Source organism: Macaca fascicularis, chromosome 10 (assembly GCF_037993035.2).
Source record: "Macaca fascicularis isolate 582-1 chromosome 10, T2T-MFA8v1.1".
Lineage (NCBI taxonomy): Eukaryota > Metazoa > Chordata > Mammalia > Primates > Cercopithecidae > Macaca > Macaca fascicularis.
Genome location: NC_088384.1, coordinates 88,620,283 through 88,642,850, shown reverse-complemented (window position 1 = coordinate 88,642,850; position 22,568 = coordinate 88,620,283). Strand labels below are relative to the sequence as shown.

Genomic DNA, 22,568 nt, shown 5'->3' with positions numbered 1-22,568 from the left:
ATAATAGCTGCCTTGACACGCTCCCCTCCCCAGCCTAAGTGTGAAACCCCATCTCTTGTCAGGAGGATTAGCAGTGTCCACGTGTGCCAGGGCCCCACCCTCACAAGGTCATTATTCAGAAGGCCACGATTGGTGCCCACTGGGTGCCAGTGTGAGGGCTGGGAGAGGAGTCAGGCCTGGCAGGGCGTGGCCTTACCAGCACTCCCTTCCCCTGCCTTGGGGCTGCCCAGCCCTGCCCCCCATCCTCCAGCTCCTTTGTGAAAAGAACCTCTGCGAGTGCCCTGGAGTGAGAAGAGGAGGACAAGAAGGCAGCTCGCGTGCCAGGGGGCCGGGCACACCGCCGCCTTTGTCTGGGCCACCCTGGAGGCAGAGGGAGGCTCGGTCCCCCAGGGCAGGCCACACTGCTGGCCTGCTGGTGGCTGAGGGAGGCCGTGTGGGCGGCAGGGCCTGGGCAGGCCCAGGCTGGCAGCGGCCCCCTGGGACAGCTTGGCCCACTCAGGCGAGAGGGATGCCCACGCCTGGGAGGAGGGCGGCAGCCAGCTTGGAGGTGACTGTGTCCTTCTGGGGCCTGTCACAGACACACCTCCGTACCTACTAAGTGCCAGGGACAGTGGCAGCCACTGGGCCCTCAGAACTAGGCCATGCATTCCAGTCCTGGCGCCTGGGGGCCCGGGTTGCAATGCCTGCTCCACTGTTTGACAGCTGTGTGGTCCAGGCAAATTCCCTCCCCGGTGTAGGCCTCCATTTACTGGTCTGCACAATGAACGTAATAACAGTCCTACCTCAAGTGCTCCGAGCAGTGCCGGGAACAAAGAGAGCTCCCAGTAACTCTGGGAAATTTGTCATTGACTCTGCCCTTGAGGAGAAAGGGCTGAACATTTGTCGACTTCCTACTGTGTGTTAGATTTCTGACCTGAAGAGAATCCAATTCAAGAAACATCTACTGAGTACCTACTACGTGCCAGCATCTGGGCTGGGCTTTGGGGATACCTGAATGCAAGACCTGGGGCAGGGGTGTGGAGATAGAAGGAAAAGGAAAGGGAAGGGAGGTTGAGGTATGAGGTCCTACTATGTGCCAGGCTGTTTGCTGAGCACTGGGAGTCCAGAAAGGAAAGCAGTGGCCCCTGCCTTCATGATAGGGAAAGACAGACATCCAGAACCCGATGATTATGACCCAGGGTAGTCCCGTGGGGGATACCTGGGGGCCAGGGAAGGCTTCCTGGAGGAGGTGATCTGGAATCTTGGCATTATGGCCACGCTACAACTCTCTTCTACAACAGCCCCATCATGTTGTGATCTGGCCTCAGTTTACACATCTGGAGATACGCCTGGAGATGGGACCAGGCCAGAGTTGAGATTCACAGATCAACCAGCCTCTGCTCGGCTGTGTGACTTTGGATCACTCTCTCCCCCTTTCCGAGCCTCCACTTCAAGTCTCTGGGCCCCCTGGAGATATCATTCCTCTACCCAAGGAGGAATTGGTACCCACTACCCAAGGAGGAATATACTTTTTCCATCTGCGATCGGCTCACCTTCCCTTGCGCTGGTTCTCGGCGGCCCCTCCACTGCTCCTGCTCTCATCCAGGCTGCAGCGGCTCTTGCTTCGGCCTGCCGGCTCCCTCTCTCCACCCAGCAGCCAGAGTGATCTTCTGAAACATAAATCACACATCATCAGTTCCTAGCCTAAAACCCTTCAGTGGCTCCCCAGGGGCTCTTAGGACAAAGACCAGACTCCATACCACCGCCTGCAAGGCCCAGCCAGACCCAGCACCGCTGACCCTCCAGCCTCACCAGTCAGAGGAAAGGGCCACAGTCAGGCCAGATCCTCCACCTGCCGGTGCAGCTGGAATCCTTGGTTACGGCTGTCAGGGGATGAGTGGTGTGGGGTGGTGGGGCAGCCGTGTACCCAGCCAGCTGTGTGATCTCAGCATACAGTCCCTTTCTAGATCCGTGCCTCAGTTTCTTCATCGGTAAAACAAGAGGGCCTCAGGGGTGATGCCCTCAATAGTCTCATTCAGGGTGCTGAGGCCCCTTGGACTCTTGTGAACTCACCCCCTTACACACACCCTAGGGCCTCCATGACAGAATGTTTTATGCCCTCCCCAGATCTGATCAAAAGAAGAGACCAGCAAATCAGGGTGAGATTACGATGTGGATTTCAGCAGCTGTCTTGATCGTAAGGAGGAACTGAGGCCCATAAGGTGAAGTGACCCTTACTGGGCTCATTCTCTTAGCCAAGCTCCTCTGTGGCCAGCTGTCAGTTGTCAGCAGCAATGACACAGGGCAGCAGCACTGGGAATCCCTTAAGAGAGGTCATGCAAACTCGGGAAGCTGGGGATTTTAATCCCTTCACTTGAAATCTAGATTTTATTATTTTTAATTTCAACTTTGTTTAAATATACAGTGCATTCACATTATTACTGTTACATTGAGACAGGGTTGCATTCTGTCACCCAGGCTGGGGTTCAGTGGCATGATCACAGCTCACTGCAGCCTCCACCTCCCCAGGCTCAAGTGATGCTCCCAAGTAGCTAGGATTATAGGCGCGTGGCACCACGCCTGGCTACTTTTTATATTTTTTGTAGAGACAAGGTTTCACTATGTTGCCCAGGCTGGTCTCAAACTCCTGAGCTCAAGTGATCCACCCGCCTCAGCTTCCCAAAGTGCTGGGATTATAGGCATGAGCCACTGCGCCTGGCTGTGCTCACATTATTTAAAATGCAAAAGTTTAAAAATACAAACTTTTTCTTTCCCCCAGCCATTCAGCGTCCTTCCCAGAAGGTTCCCCTGTGACTGGTTTCTTGCCTGTCCTTGCAGGATACTTGATGCATGTGTAGGCAAATGCCGGTGTGCGAAATTCATTTTTAGCGCTAGAAGGAACTGGTCATTGTCTGAGTTTGCCCCCTGCCCACCATTAAGGGCTTGCCTGAGGTTGCAGAGCTTGGCAGTGGGTAGAGCCCTCTGCCATCCTCTCCCTGCTGGAGCACTGGGCATGCCCAACCGAGGAGACTCGGAGAGGCTGGCTGGGGTTGCTCTGACTTTGCTGCACAGGAGGCCAAGGAGGCTCCTGCCTCCAGAGCGTCTCTTCTGTATAAGCAGTAAATAGAGACCGAGGAGATGTTGAGAAAGTTCTAATTAGCTGCACTGAGCACTTGCAGCACCATCAGAACACAAGTGATAAGGAGGCTTGGTGCTTGGACTCAAATCAATGGGACTGCAGGGGCAATGGGACTGCAGGGGCAATGGGACTGCAGGGGCAATGGGACTGCAAGGGCAGGACGGTGGCAGGGAGATTGCTCCCTGGCCAGGGCGGGGATGCGTGAGGGTGGACCCCACTTTATGCAATGAGCTCAGCAGTTTGACCCTGCTTTATGTAGTGGATAGGCTCTGTATTACGGATTTCAGAAACATTGTTTCGACCCACGCATATCCCCACCTGGTAGACACAGTTAACCCCCTGTAACAGCTGAGGAAAAGTCCCAGGGAGACAGAGTTCCTTGGCTGAGATCACATGGCTGGATTTAAAATCGGGTCTATCTGATTCCTAGAATTTCCCACCCTGCTTTGCATCAGGAGCTTGATCAATATCACACAAGCTGCCTCCTGCATAGTCACGTCGCTGGTGCAGAAGGAGCAAGGTGTCCGTGTGGCCAGCCACTGTGGCTCCGGCACTTCCAGCTCTGGCTCCACTATTAACCGGCTGTGTGGCCTTGGGCAGGTCACATGCTCTCGGTGGCCCAGGATCTCTGCCAGGCCCACCTCAGTTCAGATCAGACCTGCCCAGTGGAATGAACGGAGGAGGTAGAGCAGTTTCCCCTGGGGCTGAGGACTCTTGTGTCACCAGATGCCTTCGCTGATACGCCTGGAGATGGGACCAGGCCAGAGTTGAGATTCACAGATCAACTAGCCTCTGCTCGGCTGTGTGACTTTGGATCACTCTCTCCCACTTTCTGAGCCTCCGCTTCAAGTCTCTGGGCCCCTGGGGATGAGCATTTGGAAAAGGGAAGTTTGGAGTGTAACCCAAGCTGGCAGGATTTGGGCAGGGCTGGAATGGGGGATCAGGAAGAACAGGGTTCAAGGAAAGACAGACACAAGTAGCAGAGGACGGAGGCACCTTGTCTTTTGCTGACTTCAGGAATGAGTTTCACATTTTTCAGCAAGGATCTGATTTAAAGTCACTGGAAAAAACTGAGCCTGACAGACCTGAGGGGCTCCAGAGAAACCCCCAGGAAGGAAATATTTGCTGAAGAGGATTGAAGTTCAAACATTCCAGAAGCCTTGGTGGTGCTGTTTTGGTCAGGGAGTAGAGGCACGGAGGGAGGCAGGAGAGCTCCCGAGGCCGCAGAGCCTCTCTGGCTCTTCCCTTCTCATCTCACTCCACACATATTTAGGGAGAACCCACTATGCACCTGACACTGTGCAGAGACCAAGGCAGATCCCGTCTGTGCCCTTGTGATTGTCACCATCTATGGGGGACACAGCCATTAACCCAATGGTCACAGAAATACACAGAATACTGTGGTCATGAGAGGTGCCGTGAAGGACACAGCATTCACAGGGTCCCAGCTTGGGAGTGGGGGTTCAGGGAGGGCTTCTCGGAGGCCACCTAATGAGTCTGCTTGGGCAGCCATGACAGAGTAACACAGACTGGTGGCTTAAACCACTGACATTTTCTCACAGCTCTGGCGGCTGGAAGTTCAAAATCAAAGTGTCAGCAGGGTTGATTTCTTCTGGGGCTTCTCTTCTTGGCTTGTGGACAGTCACTTCTGTCTGTGTCTTCTCATGGTCTCTCTGTGAATGTCTGTGTCCTAATCTGCTCTTCTTATGAGGACATCGGTCACGTCAGAGTGCGGCCACACTAAGGACCTCATTTAACTTAGTCACGTCTTGAAAGGCCCTGTCTTGGCCAGGTGCATTGTCACTCCTGTGACATCCTAGCACTTTGTTGTGATCTGGCCTCAGTTTACACATCTGGATATATAGGACACACTACCCAAGAAGGAATATACTTTTTCCATCTGCGATCAGATCACCTTCCCATGCACTGGTTCTCAGTGGCCCCTCCACTGCCCCTACTCTGGTCCAGGCTGCAGAGTCTCTTGCTTCGGCCTGCCAGCTCCCTCTCTCCACCCAGCAGGAGAATTGCTGGAACCCAGGGAGTCGAGACCATCCTAAGCAACATAGTGAGACCTCATCTCTATGAAAAAAAAAAAAATTAGCCAGGCATGGTGCTACATGCCTGTAGTCCCAGCTACTTGGGAGACTGAAGCAGGAGAATCACTTGAGCTCAGAAAATTGAGGCTGCAGTGAGCCACGATCACTCCACTGCACTCCAGCCTGTGCAGTAGAGCAAAACTCACTCTCAGAAGAAATTTAAAAATTTTAAAAAAGGTCCTGTCCACAAATACAGTCACATTAACAGGGGTCAGGACTTCAACATATGAATTGGAGGATGCACAATTCAGGCCGTAACAGGCAGTAACACTTGAGCTGAGGCCTGAAGATCAAGTAGAAGTTAACGTACACCAGGAAACAAAGGGTGTTTCAGGCAGAGGGAGCAGCCTGGGCAGAGGCCAGGTGCTGAGAGGGGGCACATGGTGCAGATGTGGTTGGGGGAAGCCAGCGTGGTCAGGGTGCAGGGAGGCCACGGAGCGGGGTTCAAGAGGAGGCCCGAATCCGAGTTTGGCTGCTCCATTGCTTTGTTACTGGATCCATTTCCAGTCCTCGGTTTCCTCACTGGGGAAACAGCAGTAATCAAAGTTAGCCTTTTGGGGCTGGGAGCTGGAATGAGGTCACATACTTCTAAAATGTCTTGCCCCATGCCAGCTCCTAGTAGGCGCTCAAGATGAATTAGCTGTCCCTTTCTCCTCCCTTCCTGGACCACCTTTGGTCTCCCTAGCCCCCCGTCCTTGTCCCCTACTCTGATTTGGATGACCTGGCTTGAGATCCTGAGCTCCAGGGCCAACGACTCTTGACAAAACAGTATTGTGACTCATCGAGGCCCTCTGGGCCTCCTGGGAGGCAAGGAGAAAAGGAGGATTTCCTGGGGGGTTTCCCAGGAGAGGGTGCCTGCTTCTGAGTGATACAGGACCAGGGGTGGATCCTCAATGAAGCTTCTGAGCCTCCTGTGATATTTGGGAAGAAAAGCTCCACCCTCCCCCAACACAACACTGTCTTTCATTGCAAAAGAAATGAATCTTCAGTGACAAGGGCCTCCTTCTCTTGGGGAGGTGTTTGCCGGGCATCTCTGCCGATGAGCCACTTTCTATCTGGCTGTGCAGCCTGTGACAAGTGCCTTCACCTCTGAGCCTGTTTGTTCATTTGCACTTACATCCAATACATTCTTTTTGTTTGTTTGTTTGTTTTGAGACAGAGTCTCACTCTGTTGCCCAGGCTGGAGTGCAGTGGCGCAATCTTGGCTCACTGCAAGCTCTGCCTCCCGGGTTCACGCCATTCTCCTGCCTCAGCCTCCCGAGTAGCTGGGACTACAGGCACCCGCCACCACGCCCGGCTAATTTTTTGTATTTTTTAGTAGAGACGGGGTTTCACTCTGTTAGCAAGGATGGTCTCGATCTCCTGACCTCGTGATCCGCCCGCCTTGGCCTCCCAAAATGCTGGGATTACAGGCATGAGCCACCGCTCCCGGCCACATTGAATACATTCTTAACATTTCAGTAAATGGTTTATTGTAGGGTCAGTTTAGATTTACAGTTACAAAGTTGCAAAGATAGTCCAGAGAGTTCCTGTCTACTCCTTACCCACTTTCCCCTGTGGTTAACATTTGATATTACTAAGGAACCCATCCAGGCACATCACTATTAACTAAACTCATACTTTTTTTTATTTCACTAGTTTTTCCCTAATGTCCATTTTCTGTCCCAGGATCCAATCATAATACTACGTTACATTTAGCTGTCATGTCTCCTTAACCTCCTCTGGTCTGTGACAGTTTCATAAGACCCTGTTTTATTTTGACAAATATTTCTGAGCACCTACAATGTGCATTGATCTGTTCTTGGTGCTAGGGAAAGAAACAGAATCCCATCTTCCATGGAGCCTATATGTTCAGGAGTGGGAGACAGACCATGAACCCTAAATGTAAATGTTCAATATATAGAAAAATAAAGCAGAGAATGGGGCTAGGGCTGGGGGCTGCTGCTTGAGATAGGTGTGGGGAGGCCTCCTGTTCCCCAGGAGACATGGGAGCAGAGACCCACTGGAGGTGAGAGAACATCCATGTGGGGATCTGGTGGGAGAGGATTCCAGGCAGAGAAAAGGATAAGTGCAAAGGCCCTGCAGCAGGAAGTGCCTGGTGAGTAGAACCAGGAGAAGGCCAGTGGAGTGGGCTGGAGCCCTGGGTGTGGGGGTGAGTGATGAGAGGTGAGCGCAGATCTGTGTGGGGTACAGACTAGGGTCGGGGGTGAGGGTGGAAGCTGGGAGGAGGCTGCTGCAGTGATCCAGGTGAACCAGGGAGAGAGGGTGGCAGCCTGGACCAGAATGGTGCCCATGGTGGGGTGAGAAGTGAGCCGATTCTAGGCCTGTTTTGGACTTGCTGGTGGAAATGGGGTGGTGCTGAAACCTTCTGGTGGGGCCTGTGTGAGGAATCTGAGGATGGTTGTGAGCAGGCTTGGTTGGCACACTGTAAAGTAGGATTCCTCAGGGGATCTCCTGTGCTTTCAGAGCCACCAACCAAGCTCATCTTCCGAATGAGAGCCAGTGAGTAATCTTAGCTTAATGCAGCTTCCACCTCCCAGATTCAAGTGATTCCCCTGCCTCAGCCTCCCAAGTAACTGGATTACAGGCACGCGCCACCATGCCTGGCAAATTTTTGTATATTTCAGTAGAAACTGGGTTTCACCATGTTGGCCAGGCTGGTCTCGAACTCCTGACCTCAGGCAATCTGCCCGTCTTGTCCTCCCAAAGTGCTGGGATTGTAGGTGTGAGCCACTGTGCCCAGCCAAAAAAGGTGTTTTTTTGTTTTGTTTTGTTTTGAGATGGAGTCTCTCTCTTGTCACCCAGGCTGGAGTGCAGTGGCATGATCTTGGCTTTCTGCAACCTCCGCCTCCTGGGTTCAAGTGATTCTCCTGCCTCAGCCTCTCAAGTAGCTGGGATTACAGGCACCTGCCACCACGCCTGGCTAATTTTTGTACTTTTAGTAGAGACAGAGTTTCACCATGTTGGCTAGGCTGGTCTAGAACTCCTGACCTCAGGTGATCCACCCACCTTGGCCTCCCAAAGTGCTGGGATTATAGGCGTGAGCTACCGTGCACTGCCAGAATTTCATTATTAAAAAACAAAACAAAACAAAACAAACAAAAAAACAATTCATCAAGTACCAGTGTACTGTTAAAAAGAAAAAGTCCCCTTTCTGGCCCTGCCTACCAGTTACCCTGTTCCTCTTCCCAGGCGAAATCACTGTTATTTCTTGGTTCTCCTTTCAGAGATGTTTTATACTTATATATGCACATATGCAAATCTATTTCTGGGTTTTGTTTCTAGTTTTACACAAAATACGTTGTACATTGTTCTATAGGTTGCTTTTAATATAATAGCTTTTTTTTTTTGAGGTATAATTCACACGCCACACAATTCACCCATTTAAAATATGATTCAGGCTGGGCATAGTAGCTCACACCTGTAATCTGGCACTTTGGGAGGCCAAGGCAGGAGGATCATTTGAGCCCAGGAGTTTAAGACCAGGCTGTGCAATATAGCCAGACCCTGTCTCTACAAAACATTTAAAAAATTAGCTGGGCATAGTGGTGTGTACCCATAGCCCCAGCTACTCTGGAGGCTGAGGCGAGAGGATCACTTGAGCCCAGGAGTTCAAGGCCGCAGGGAGTTATGATAACACCGCTGCATTCCAGCCTGGGCAACAGAGTGAGACCTTGTCCCTAAAATAATAATAATAAATATAATTCAGTGGCTTTCAGTATTATATATTCAGAGATGTGCAACCATTGCCACAATCAATTTTAGAGCATTTGCATCACCCCCAAAAACCCCCCATACCCCTAAACAGTCACTCCTCATTTCCTCCTGACTCCCTCCCCCAGCTAGGGAGACAACCTCTGCTGTGCTTTCTGTCTGTTTAGATTGGCTTTTTCTGGACATTTCCTATAAGTAGAATCATATAGTACGTGGTCTTTTGTAATGGATTTCTTTTACTCACATTTTCGGGGTTCATCCATGTTGTAGCATGTATCAGTACAGTCATGCACCACTTAAGGACATTTTGGTCAACAATGGACCATATATATATATGACAGTGGTCCCATGAGATGAGGATGATGATCATGATGATCATGATGATGATTATTATTTTGAGACCAAGTCTCATGCTGTCACCCAGGCTGGAGTGCAGTGGCATGATCTCAGCTCACTGCAACTTCCGCCTCCTGGGTTCAAGTGATTCTCCTGCCTTGGCCTCCCAAGTAGCTGGGACTACAGGCACCCACCACCACACCGGCTAATTTTTGTATTTTTAGTAGAAATGGGGTTTCACCATGTTGGTCAGGCTGGTCTCGAATTCCTGACCTCGTGATCCACCCTCCTCGGCCTCCCAAAGTGCCGAGATTACAGGCATGAGCTACCGTGCCCAGCCTAAATTATTATAATACTGTATTAATTTTTTTTTTTTTTTGAGATGGAGTCTTGCTTTGTCTCCCAGGCTAGAGTGCAATGGCACAATCTGGGCTCACTGCAACCTCCACATCCTGTGTTCAAGTAGTTCTCCTGTCTCAACCTCCCGAGTAGCTGGGATTACAGGCACCCACCACCATGCCTGGCTAACTTTTTTGTATTTTTTTTTCTTTTTTTTTGAGATGGAGTCTCGCCCTGTTGCCCAGGCTGGAGTGCAGTGGCATGATCTCGGCTCACTGCAACCTCTGCCTCCTGGGTTCAAGCGATTCTCCTGCCTCAGCCTCCTGAATAGCTGGGATTACAGGCACACTCCACCACACCCAGCTAATTTTTGTATTTTTAATAGAGACAGGGTTTCACTGTTTTGGTCAGTCTGGTCTCGAACTCCTGACCTCATGATCCGCCCACCTCAGCCTCCCAAAGTGTTGGGATTATAGGCGTGAGCCACCGTGCCCGGCCACTTTTTTGTATTTTTAGTAGAGATGAAGTTTCACCATGTTGACCAGGCTGGTCTTGAACTCCCGACCTCAAGTGATCCGCTCGCCTTGGCCTCCCAAAGTTCTGAGATTATAGGTGTGAGCCACCGTGCCTGACCTATAATACTGTATTATTGTTTACTATACCTTTTGTATGCTTAGATATGTTTAGATATACAAATATTGGCTGGGTTCAGTGGCCCAGCTACTCAGGAGGCTGAGACAGAAGAATCGCTTGAACCTGGGAGGCAGAGGTTGCAGTGAGCTAAGATCGCACCATTGCACTCCAGCCTGGGCGACAGAGTGAGACTCCGCCTCATAAAAACAAAAAATCAAATATCATTGTGTTACAATAGTCTACAGTATTCAGTACAGTAATAGGCTGTGTTATCTAGGATTGTGTAGATACACTCTATGATGTTCGCACAACGATGCAATCACCTAATGACGCATTTCTCAGAACCTATCCCATCATTGACACTTGACTGTACTTCATTCCTTGTTATTGCTAATAATATTCCATTGAATGGACATACCACAGGTTACTTATTTATTCAACAGTTGATGGACATTTGTGTTGTTTCCACATTTCGGCTATTTTGAATCATGTTGCTATGAACAGTCATGTACAAGTTTTGGTGTTCACTTATGCTTTTTATCCTCTTCCATGTAGGAGTGGAATTGCTAAGTCATATGGCAACTCTATGTTTAACTTTTTGAGGAACTACCTGTTTTCCAAATCAGTACATCATTTTACATTCCCACCAGCAGTGCATGAGGGTTGCAATTTCTCTATATTTTTGCCAGAACTTGTTATTTATTTATTTATTTTTGAGACCGAGTCTTGCTCTCTCGCCCAGGCTGGAGTGCATGGCGTGATCTCGGCTCACTGCAATCTCTGCCTCCCTGGTACAAGTGATTCTCCTGCCTCAGCCTCCCGAGTAGCTGGGATTACAGGTGCAGGCAATCACTCCTGCTAATTTTTGTATTTTTAATAGAGACAGGGTTTTACCATGTTGGCCAGGCTGGTCTTGAACTCCTGACCTCAAGTAACCTGCCCACCTCGGCCTCCCAAAGTGCTAGGATTACAGGCATGAGCCACCAGGCCTGGCCAAAACTTATTAGCTGTCTTTTTTATTAGAGCCATCCTGGTGGGTGTAAGTGGCATCTCACTGTGGTTTTGATTTGCGTTTCCCTGGTGGCTGATGATGTTGAGTATCTTTTCCTGTGCTTATTGGCCATTTGTATGTCTCTATTGAGGAAATATCTATTCAGATCCTTGCCCGTTAAAAATATTGTATTACTTGTCATTTTACCATTGACTTGTAAGAACTTTTCTGTATTCTAGATACAAGTCCCTTATCAGATACATGGTTTGCCCAGTCTGTGAGTTGTCTTTTTGCTTTCTTAATGGTGTCCATTCTAGTACTAATGTTTTTAATTTTGATGAAGTGCAATTTGTCTAATTTTTCTTCTACTGCTTGAACCTTTGGTGTCATATCTAACAAGTCATTGCCTAATCCAGGGTCACAAAGATTTATCTCTATGTTTTCTTCTAAGAGTTTTATAGTTTTAGCTCTTACATTCTTCAGGTTGTTTTTCCCACTGAACAGTAAATCTATGTGCTGTCAGTGCCTAAGTATGTCAGAACATAAAGAACTTTCTCCTTCTTTTTTACAGCTGTGTAGTATTCAGTTTTATGGATGTACCGTAATTTACTTATCCAGTCCCCTGTTAACGGATATTTGGATTGTTTGTGATATTCTGCTCTCGCAAGACTTTAGTGAACATCCTTGAACATAGATGGCCATTTCAAGCATGGGCGAGTTTATACCAAGGAGTTGAATTGCTGCGTCCGAGGGCATGTGCTTTTGGAGATGATACAGACTGCCCTCCACAGACAGGGAACCAATTTTCACTCCCGGCAATAATGTCTAGAAAGTGAGCCATTCGTGTAATGACCGTGGTTACTGTATATTGAGCACTCAGTGTATGCTGGCACTGTGCATCCCCTCGTAATGACCCTGAAGGTCAGAATTAAAATCCCCACTTTACAGAGATCTCAGTTCACATGATCTATCCGACTTCTGATCCTATTTATTTTTCACCATTTGATTCAGCCCCCATGCCTTGAGAGTGTCTCCGACCACTTCTGAAATAACTACCAGAAAAATGCCAATTCACCCTGGAGAATCTCTAAGATCATACTTAAGTGTGCAAAAGGCAATTAAGTGTGGAAGCCAAAGGCAGTCAGTTACTAGGGAGTCTTGAATGAGCATCTGTTGTATGCCTGCCAGTGAGATGTGGTCTGGTTTAGGGGCTTAGAAGTCTAGCTTTGCAATTTGTCAGGCAGATGTAGGTTCAATCCTGACTCCATCCCACGCACCTTTGGCAACTTGCTTCTCTTCTCAGTGCCTAAGTTTCCTTATCTGTAAAACAGTATTGACAATAGTACCTACTGGTACATCAGGAGTGTTTAATACACATTGGCTATTATTATCCTTGTTGGCAGAGTGTTACAGGAAATTGAAGGCAAGAGACATGTTGGGTTGGGGATTGGGGGAAGGTCAGGGAAGGATTCCTGTAGAGAAAGAGAGGGCATTTGAGTGAAACCACTCAGTTCTGGGCATTCCAGGCAGAGGGGACAGTGGGTGTCCAGGCACAGAGGCAGGATGGCCCCAGAGCTCATGGGAGGAGAAGCAGCCAGGGAGGCTGGAATGTCAGGTTTGTGCTAGGACCTCTAGGAGGAGGAGACATGGCTGGAGCTGCTTCCAGGGGCCTCAAATCCAGGCATGAGTTTTTGGATGGCATTTGACGGGCAGTACAGAGCCATGGAAGGATAGTTAAGCTTGCAGTCCTGCCCAGTATGTCCCCACCTGCAACTCAGGTGCTTCCTTGGGGCAGGCTTCCCAAACCTCATTTCTTCTTGAGGGGCAGCCTAGGACACTGTTTAAGAATGAGAAAGCCAGGCATGGTGGCTCATGCCTGTAATCCCTGAACTATGGGAGTTTGAGGTGGGAGAATGGCTTGAGCCCAGGAGTTCAAGACCAGCCTGGGCAACATGGTGAAAACCTATCTCTACAAAAAATACAAACATTAGCTGGGCATGGTGGCTTGTGCCTGTAGTCCCAGCTAATTGGGAGGCTGAGGTGGGAGGATCGCTTGAATGTGGAAGGTTGAGGCTGCAGTGAGTCATGATTGAGCCACTGCACTCTGGCCTAGGCAACAGAGTGGGATCCTCTCTCAAGAAAGAATGAGAGTTCTGGGGCCAGGCTGCCCGGGCTGGTCTCTAGCTCAGGTGCTTTTGGTCTCTAGCTCAGGTGCTTTGTGCTGTGTGACATTGGGCATGTATGTCACTTTCTTCTCTGGGCTGCAGTTTTCTCCCCCATAAAAGAGAGTTGTCCCAACCTCCTGGGGCTAGAGTGAAGAGTCAATGAGTTGATATATGTAAAGCACTTAGAGCAGGGTGAGGCACACAGTAAGCGCATGGTAAATGTCTGTTGTTACAGAGAAGGAAGGCAGTGGCATTAGATTGTCCTGCCTGTTTCTCAGATGGGAAAATCAAGGCCCTCTGAAAGTTAGTGAATGCCCAAGGTCCCTCTGGAGGACCAGGAGGGCTCATTCATCACTTATTCTTCCAGTACACGTTTCCTGGGCACCTACTCTGTGGTCAGCTCTGGCAGATACTGGGGATGCAGTGGTGAACAAGACAGCCTCCATCCCAGGGAGCTCCTGACCCAGGGAGTTGAAAGTCAAGACTGTCATTGCCTCCAACACCCATGCTCTCCTCCTGTGACCCACCTGTGTCCTGCCCAGGCCATAAGGGAATTAGAATTACAGCCTTGCCGGGCGCGGTGGCTCACGCCTCTAATCCCAGCACTTTGGGAGGCTGAGCCGGGTGGATCACCTGAGGTCAGTAGTTCGAAACCAGCCTGATCATGGAGAAACTCCGTCTCTACTAAAAATACAAAATTAGCCGGTGTGGTGGCACATGCCTATAATCCCAGCTACTCGGGAGGCTGAGGCAGGAGAATTGCTTAAACCCGGGAGGCAGAGGTTGCGGTGAGCTGAGATCACGCTATTGTATTCCAGCCTAGGCAACAAGAGTGAAACTCCATCTCAAAAAATAAACAAATAAATAAAAACATGGAAAAACCCCATCTCTACTAAAAATACAAAATTAGCCGGGCATTGTGGTGCATGACTGTAATCCCAGCTACTTAGGAGGCTGAGAAAGGAGAATCACTTGAACCCAGGAGGCGGAGGTTGCGGTGAGCTGAGATCGCGCCATTGCACTCCAGCCTGGGTAACAAGAGCAAAACTCTGCCTAAAAAAAAAAAAGGTCGTGCGCGGTGGCTCACGCCTGTAATCCCAGCACTTTGGGAGGCTGAGGCCAGCAGATCATGAGGTCAGTTGTTCGAGACCAGCCTGGCCAGCATGGTGAAACTCCGTCTCTACTAAAAATACAAAAATTAGCCCGGCATGGTGGTACCTGCCTGTAATCCCAGCTACTTGGGAGGCTGAGGCAGGAGAATCACCTGAACCCAGGAGGCAGAGGTTGCAGTAAGCCGAGATCATGCCACTGCACTCCAGCCTGGGCGACAGAGCAAGACTCTGTCTCAAAAAAAAAAAAAAAAAAAAAAAAGAATTACAAGCTAAGTGTCTTGTAAACAGGCTCTTCCTAGCTCCAAAATCTGGACACAAGAATAATGGGAATCCAAATATCTTGCTCTAGCCCGTCCTTCTTGCAGATAAGAGAACTGAGACTCAGCACGCTAGACTAACGGCACATGCCTCTCCCTGCACCTCCAGCCCCTGGGACAGTGGAGAATGCAGCTGCATTCTGGATATAGTTTAAAGGGGGACCCAACAGAACTTGCCCATGGATGGGATGTGGGCTGTGAGAACCAGTGAGCTGTCAAGGATGCCTTCAGGGTGTCTGGCCTGAGCAAGGGAGATGGAGAAGCCTTCTGGGGGAGGAAGTTTGGTGATGGTGGCCAGGACTGTGGGCAGTGGGGCAAAGGGGGTCTAAACGCTTGTTGGATGAGTGGATGGATGTGCTCCCTGGCTCTCCAGGGGGCCCTAGACACACACTTGCTTTCAGATGTGTCCAGTCGGCTGTCCAGCGGCAGAGGAGAGGCCCATGCTGGAGATGCCAACCTGACATCGCACACGTGTGAATGGCCCCAAAAGATGGGCGAAGTTCAAGGACTGGAGCTTGGGGTTGTCAACATCAAGTGGTCCTGTCCAAAGTTCACGTTTTTCTTATTTCATGAAAAGTCCCATTTAAAAAAATTTTTTTATTCTTTAGAGACAGGATCACACTCTGTCACCCAGGCTGGAGTGCAGTGGCACTATTATAACTCACTGCAGCCTCAAACTCCTGGGCTCAAGTGATCCTCCTGCCTCAGCCTCCTGGGTAGCTGGGACTACAGGCAGGCACCACCATGCTCAGCCCCAACTTTTAAGTATCAGCAACAAACTCAAATTGTAATAAACCTCTGTAGGTTCCCCATAGACCCCACTTGGCCATAGACCTCCTGCTTAGGACCTGTGGTATGGGTCTGGAGTCACACTGCCTAGATCTGAACCTGGCTGTCAATTCCCAGCTGTGTGCTTTTAGCAGGTGACTTAGCCTCAGTTTCCTGATCTGTAAAATGGGAATAATAATAGTACTCACCTCTTGGTGTCATAGTACGGGTTCTTTGGCTGAGAGTCGTGATGAAAAGCTATTTGTGATGGATTTTACTAGTGACCAAGGCTGATGATGGCAAAGGGGAACAGTGCACTGGATTTCAGGTTCACCCCGGGGTGGGATCCATCTCTGCCATTGACAAGCTCTGTGACCTGGGGCTGGTTTTAGACCCCCAAGAAAGTGGTTTATTGCTCTTGGAGTTGGGAGCTGGCCAGGATGCCTGCTGAGGCCTCTGAGCCCCCACTGACCACCCTCCCTCCCTGCCTCTCTCCTTCCAGCCTCGCCCACCTGCCACCTCCCACCCCTCTACCCTGCAGCCAAAATGATCCTTCAAAAGCACAAATCTCAGCATGGTCTTTTCCTGCCTGGAGAAAAATCCTTGTTGACACCCTGCTGCCTTCAGGACAAAGCTGGAGAGCCTTAGCCTGGCGTAGGGAGGTGGGAGGCGGCCCTCACCTCTCTTCTGCTATCTCCTTTCACCAACCCTGCTCGGGTACCAGCTGCACACAGCCCCTCACCACGCCTCAAAGGCCCCGTGCCTCTTAGTACTCCTTTCCCCTTCCTTTCTCCACCCACCCCCCTGCCTTCCCATCATCCTTCCAGCAGCTCCTGGGCCCTGCTATACCTTGGGTCTAACCACTTCTCTCCCCCAGTGATCCAGCTGCCTTCTCATGGCTTCCCTGCCTCTCTCTCACCCCTTCTTCTCCATAGCCCATTTTCCACAAGCAGTCAGAGAGATCATTTAAAAATATCCTCTGGATGGTGTCACCCGCCTGCTTAAAATCCCTCTATGGCTGCCTGTTTCACGTGAATACAGCCACCACCCCATCCGTCCCTCCAGCATGTTCAGCACAGCCTCCCCACCATCCCACTCACCACTGCCCACGACACCGGCCGCCTGCCTGCCTGAGGGCCTTTGCACAGGCTGTTGGCCATCAGAGGTGACTTAACGTTGCACCTTCAGCAGAGGCTCCCTGTCCACCACCCTTTTCACGGGCACAAATAACTCGTTCAGAAGGCAGCCAGGTCTGCCTGTTGACTTTGTAACCACAGTGCCTGCCCCTGTTTTGTTTTTTTTGTTCGTTTGTTTGTTTTTGAGACAAGGTCTTACTGTGTCACCCATGCTGGAGTGCAGTGGCGAGATCTTGGCTCACTGCAACCTCCACCTCCTGGGTTCAAGTGATTCTCGTGCCTCAGCCTCCCAAGAAGCTGGGACTACAGGTGTGCACCACCAAACCCAGCTAATCTTTTTTTTTTTTTTTTTTTTTTTTTTTTTGTGACAGAGTCTCGCTCTGTCATTCAGGCTAGGGTACAATGGCACAATCTCAGCTCACTGCAACCTCCTCCTCCTGTGTTCAAGCGATTCTCCTGCCTCAGCCTCCCTAGTAGCTGAGATTACAGGTGCCTGCAACCACACCCAGCTAATGTTTGTATTTTTAGTAGAGACAAGGTTTCACCATATTGGTCAGGCTGGTCTTGAACTCCTGACTTCAGTGATCCACCCACCTGGGCCTCCCAAAGTGCTGGGATTACAGGCGTAAGCCACTGTGCCTGGCCCCAGCTAATTTTTGTATTTTTAGTAGACATGGGGTTTCACCATGTTGGCCAGGCTGGGTATCACCCTTTCTGGTGGCAAAAGTGCCACTCATCCTTCAAGGTCCAGCCCAAATATCACCTCCTCTGTGAAGCCTTCCTTCACGAAGCCCCACTCCCTGCCCTGTTCCCGAGGGCCCTCTGGATCGTTCTCTTCTATTGCATCCCCTGACAGCAGAGCCAGCTGAGCTCTGTGGTGGCTTCCCGCGAGCTTTATTCTCTTCCCTTTCCCCCACACTCGACACAGTAATGATCACTCGCTGGCGAGCTCCTCAAGGCGAGAGCACCCCAGCAAGAGAGCTCGTGTTTATCGAGCACGGCTGTGTGCTCAGCGCTTTCCTGCATTCTCTAAAATCCTCACAACCCCGTGAGGTCGGTTCTCCTAAAAGCCCCATTTTAAAGAGAAGCCAGTGGAGGTTTAAAGAGGTTAAGTCACGTGCCCAAGGTCACCCTGACACCAGAGCTAGAGCTTGGAATGAATCATGGCAATGACTTATATATAGCACCTTCCACATGCCAGGCACTATTAAGGTGTTTCATCTTCACAAAAACTTTCACTGCAGCTTCATGTTATGGCTGGGGAAACTGAGGCATGGAGCGGTTAAGTAACTTGCTAAAGTTCAAGAGGTGAGTCAGAAGTGGAGTAGGGCCTGGGCACAGTGGCTCACACCTGTAATCCCAGCACTTTGGGAGGCTGAGGCGGGAGGATCTCTTGAGCCTAGTAGTTCGAGACCAGTGTGGGCAACACAACGAGACTCTGTCTCTACAAAAAAAATAAAAAGATTAGCCAGGTATAGTGGCACATGCCTATGGTCCAGCCACTTGGGAGGCTGAGGTGGGAGGATTGCTTTTAAGCTTTGGAGGTCGAGGCTGCAATGAGCCATGATCCTGCCACTGTACTCCAGTCTGGGTGACACAGCAAGACTCTGTCTCAAAAAAAATTCTTTTTTAAAGAAGTGGAGTAGGATTTGAGCCCAGGCTGTCTGGCTATTGGTCATCTCTTGGTCATGCTCTCAAACGTCATGCTCTCAAACGTCATGCTGTACTGGCCATTGTAGCCTTCTCCCTCTGACCTGCCTGAGCAGCTCTCATTGTCTTGGTGCCCCCGAAACCTGGACTAGCAGCCAGCCCCAGGAGGCACTAGTTAGTGAGAGTGTCAGGAATAAGGGCGCAGGTAAGCCAGTGGACACGGGACCCTACCCCAGCCGTTCCGAAGCTCTGTGTCCCGAAGCCCAAAGATGTGGGCACCCGTCTCCTGGGCTCAGTGCCCCCACCACCCGCCTATCCAGACAGCCCCAGGGAAGGACCAGATCCATAAACATGAGGCTCTACTTGGGCTGGGAGGAGTGCTGGGCACTGTAGAGTCCTCAATATTATTGCTTTATTGTCATTTAAATGGAGCCTGCCTCAAACAGGCCACCCAGTTCTAGCCACCAGCTCTGGACAAAACCCCCATTGAAAAGCCAATTACAATCACTCCATCTAAATTGTCATGGATTTGTATAGAAAATTACATCTCCATTTAGTCCTAAAGCGACGTCCTGGGCATGGACAGAGCAGAGGCTGGCCCATTTACCCCCGCCAGCTCAGCGCGGGTGCCGCGGGCAGACAGAAAGCCCAAGCTGCTGGGTCTTGGCCGGCCCGGGAACAAAGGCCAGTTTGTGGGGGCCCAAAGAGAAGCTGGGCCTCTGAGGGCAGCTCAGATTCCAGGCCTGGGCCGATGGACCCTGCATCGCCAGCTGGTCTCCCCTGCTGGCGGCTGTGGCCAGACGAGCTCCTGACAGCCGGCTTCAGGCGGCCCATCAGCCCCGTCACCATCCAAGGTGGCTGGAGCTTGGCTCATGTCCACGCTACCAGGAAATGAAGCTCAGGGAGCACTTGACTGGGATCCTGAGATCTTGGTTTCATTCATTCATTCACTCACTGACACATTCAGTGCCTGCTAGTAGCATGAGAAAGGCAGTAGCGTAGAAGTGAGCTCCAGCTTCAGAGTGCCCTGCGTTCGGTTCCAGACTCCGTCCTCAGTAGCTGTGAGGCCACTTGCTTAGTCCTTTAGTTTTGAAATAGTTGTCGAGCACCTACTGTGTGCCAGAGAACAGGACAAAACGGTCTTTACTCTTGGCTCTTAAAGTTCAGTGCCCTGAGGGATATAAACAGGGGCTGACACGGGCTAGTATCCCCATTTCACCGAAGTGTAAGTAGGCAGCTCAGAGGAGCTGGACATGCTGTATGCAAGTGGGAAGGGCATTCCAGCCAGAGGGAACAGTGTGTGTGTGTGTGTGTGTGTGTGTGTGTGTGTGTGTGTAGGGGGTGGTGAGGCAGGTTGGAGCAGCACTGTGGCATGACACGAGGTCAGTGGGGCAACCTACAGACTGTGAGCCTCTTTGAGCCTCAGTTTCCTCATCTGAGGAATGGGGGCGATGGCCCCAGCTGCTGGGGTCTTGGGCAAGGGCTCAGGGAGATAATGTGCCAGGTGTTCTGCGTGGAGCTGGGCACAGGATGTTTTTGGCTAACCAGGATAGCCTTACTTAGACGACACTCTCTATGGGCCAAACACGGACCAAGGGCTTTCCACTCATTCACTCCTAACAATGACAGTCCCATTGGGGAGGGCTAGGATCCCCATCTCACAGATGGGGAAACGGAGGCAACAGCACAGCTCAGCTAATTATTTGTTCCTGTTCCAGTCATTCTGATTATGGGTTAGCCCAGGGCCTGCACAGAGAAGACCCTCAAAAAGGATTTGTTGAATCAGTGAACGCATCTGGAAGGTCGGTGCCGGGCAGGTGTGGGGGCGCTGGGAGGAAGATTGCTGTGTACATGTGTGAAGCTGTGTGGAGTGGTGTGGGATTCTGAGCGTGGCTGTGGGCCTGCGTGTAACTGTGTGTAACAGTGTGTGAGACTGTCCAAGGACTGCAGATGGTTGCATGTGTGAGGCTATGTCCGTGTCTCTGTGACCTTAACTGTGTGTGACAGTCACACATTTTCTCCCTGAGTCCTTGCCCAAACGCCCAGTGGCCACAGGGGCTCTGTCAGACTGACTGTGTGTGTGTGTGAGTGTGTGTCATGGCCTACACACGTCTGTCCGGGCCCAGAGGGACACTTGGTACCCTTCCTGGGATGGCTGGTGGGCCCGGAGGCTACCTCAGGGCAGGACAGGCAGGTGCAGAGGTGAAGGGGTCAGAGTCCCCAACCTCCCCTGCCCAGCCCAGCAGACAGACCGGCAAATGGAAAAAAATGTTCACACCCGAGGCAAGCTGGTGGCTGCCCCACCAGGGACTGCTCTGTGCACAGAAAACAAGTTCTTCTGGTATCAGCTTGGCAGGAAGTGGCTTTTGGGTGGCAGGAAGCTGGATTCAGCTCATATCAGCCCTGGCCGAGGGGCAGGAGAGCAGTTATCTGGGGTTAAACAGAGTTACCGAGAAGTGGAGCCCCCAACACGCCATGCCTGATAGAGTTGAGGGCACAGCCCGCCCCTGATGGCCCTTTGGAATGATGGGTGGATGGTCTTGTAAAGATGAGCCCCAGGCCCCAGACAGGGCTCGTTGTCCACCTCTCATTTACTCCCATTTAGAAGATGTGCAGACTGAGACTCTGAGAGGCAATGACTTTTCCAAGATCACCAGTAGAGAGACAGAAGGGAAAGACTGCAAGAAATTTACATCTAGAGACGAAAAAGGCAGGACAGAAGAGCAAAGAGAAGAGGAGTGATGGGACAGGATGGAGCTAGGAGTCACATGAATGCAGACAGCAGTGAAGCTGCACCATGGGAAGGCCTGTGTGTGCCCGCCATGTGCAAGGTCATCACATGGACGTCACAGCTGACCTTGAGATCCTGAACCCATTTCCCAAATGAAGGGAGTGAGACTCAGAGAGTCTCACTGGCTGAGCCAGGCCTGGAATCCAGATCTGATTCCAAAGCCCAGGTTCTTTCAGGTCATGCCCCCACGCCCAACTTCCAGGGAAGGGAAGTCGCTCTTCTAAAACGGACACCCAGTTCCACTAGCTGCTTTCCTGGGTGCTCGGTTGAGGAATTCACTCAGCTGGCTTGTGGAGAGCCAGGGTTCAAACCTAGGCAGGATGGCTGCAGAACTCACGTGCTTAACCACGTGACAGGGTGTGCCCAGCGCTTTGCTGGAGCAGGCAGAGAAAGCCATGGCCCTGCCCTTGGGCTGGGACCCAGAGGGTCCAGCCACTGGAACAAAGCCCTACAGCTGGCAAGAAACTGAGTCTCCCAACGCTCAGCCCTAGACACTCTGTGCCGCCCCCCACCCCACCCCCACTGGAGCCCCTGGGCACTGGGCTCTGGTCCTTCTGCTCTCATCCCAAAAGCAGCTCTCAAGCTGTTCCCTGGCTGAGATGCTGATTTGAAGCTCGGTTTGCATGTCGTTTGCACATTACTCAGTGTATGTCAGAAGGTACGAACATCTCCCTTTCCGGGAGAGGGCTGCCGGGCCCCCCTGCCCTCCTCCAGACAGCAAAAATGCCAGCCGGCTAGACGGGAGCGACGCCCTGGCCTCTGACGGCACCCGCCTGCCGCTGCCTCCCCCATTCCCTCCTGGAGCCAAATTTAGGCAGCTCTGCTACTGAGAGATGGGGAGAGCGGAGGCAGGAAACGGTGAGGTTGGAGGCAGCCTGGCCTTGGCCCTCCCAGGGTGGAGCAGCCCCAGGGGTGCCCCTGTCCCTAAAGCTCTGGGCGCAGCCTCCCCCCACCCCTCCTCCCACTGGAATGCTGGCGGGGTTGGGGAACACTGGGTTCTCAGCTGCAGCCCAGGGTGCTGGCTACCCCAGCCATGAGGGAGGAGGGAGGGAGGGAGCGAGGGAGGGAGGGAGGAGGTCATGGCCGGGGCAGTGGGGAAGGGATCAGATAGCCTCCTCCTGCCCCAGACACCCGCCGCCACTGGGGACACAGAGCCGGCTCTGCTTCTTGGACACTTCCTGTCCCTCCTTGGTGTGTACCCCCCAACCCTGGGACTGATTGTGGGTGGGGGGCAGGGGGCACAGCCAGGCCTGAGGGGACTGAACCCTCCCTGTCCCCCAAAGGCTCTCCCAGGCCATCTCTGACTTGGGCCAGCCTTGCACCTGAATGGTCTTGGTTCCCCTACCTGGGAAATGGAGGGAGTGGCCTAGAATGACTTCCAAGCAGCTTCCTGCACTGACAG

The 22,568-nt window shown here is 51.4% G+C and overlaps 1 protein-coding gene across 3 annotated transcripts in view; it reads left to right on the top strand.

The window, feature by feature from the left end:
* Window positions 1-22,568, top strand: part of NOL4L (nucleolar protein 4 like) — a 147,421-nt gene that overhangs the window by 27,043 nt on the left and 97,810 nt on the right. The window lies entirely within an intron of this gene.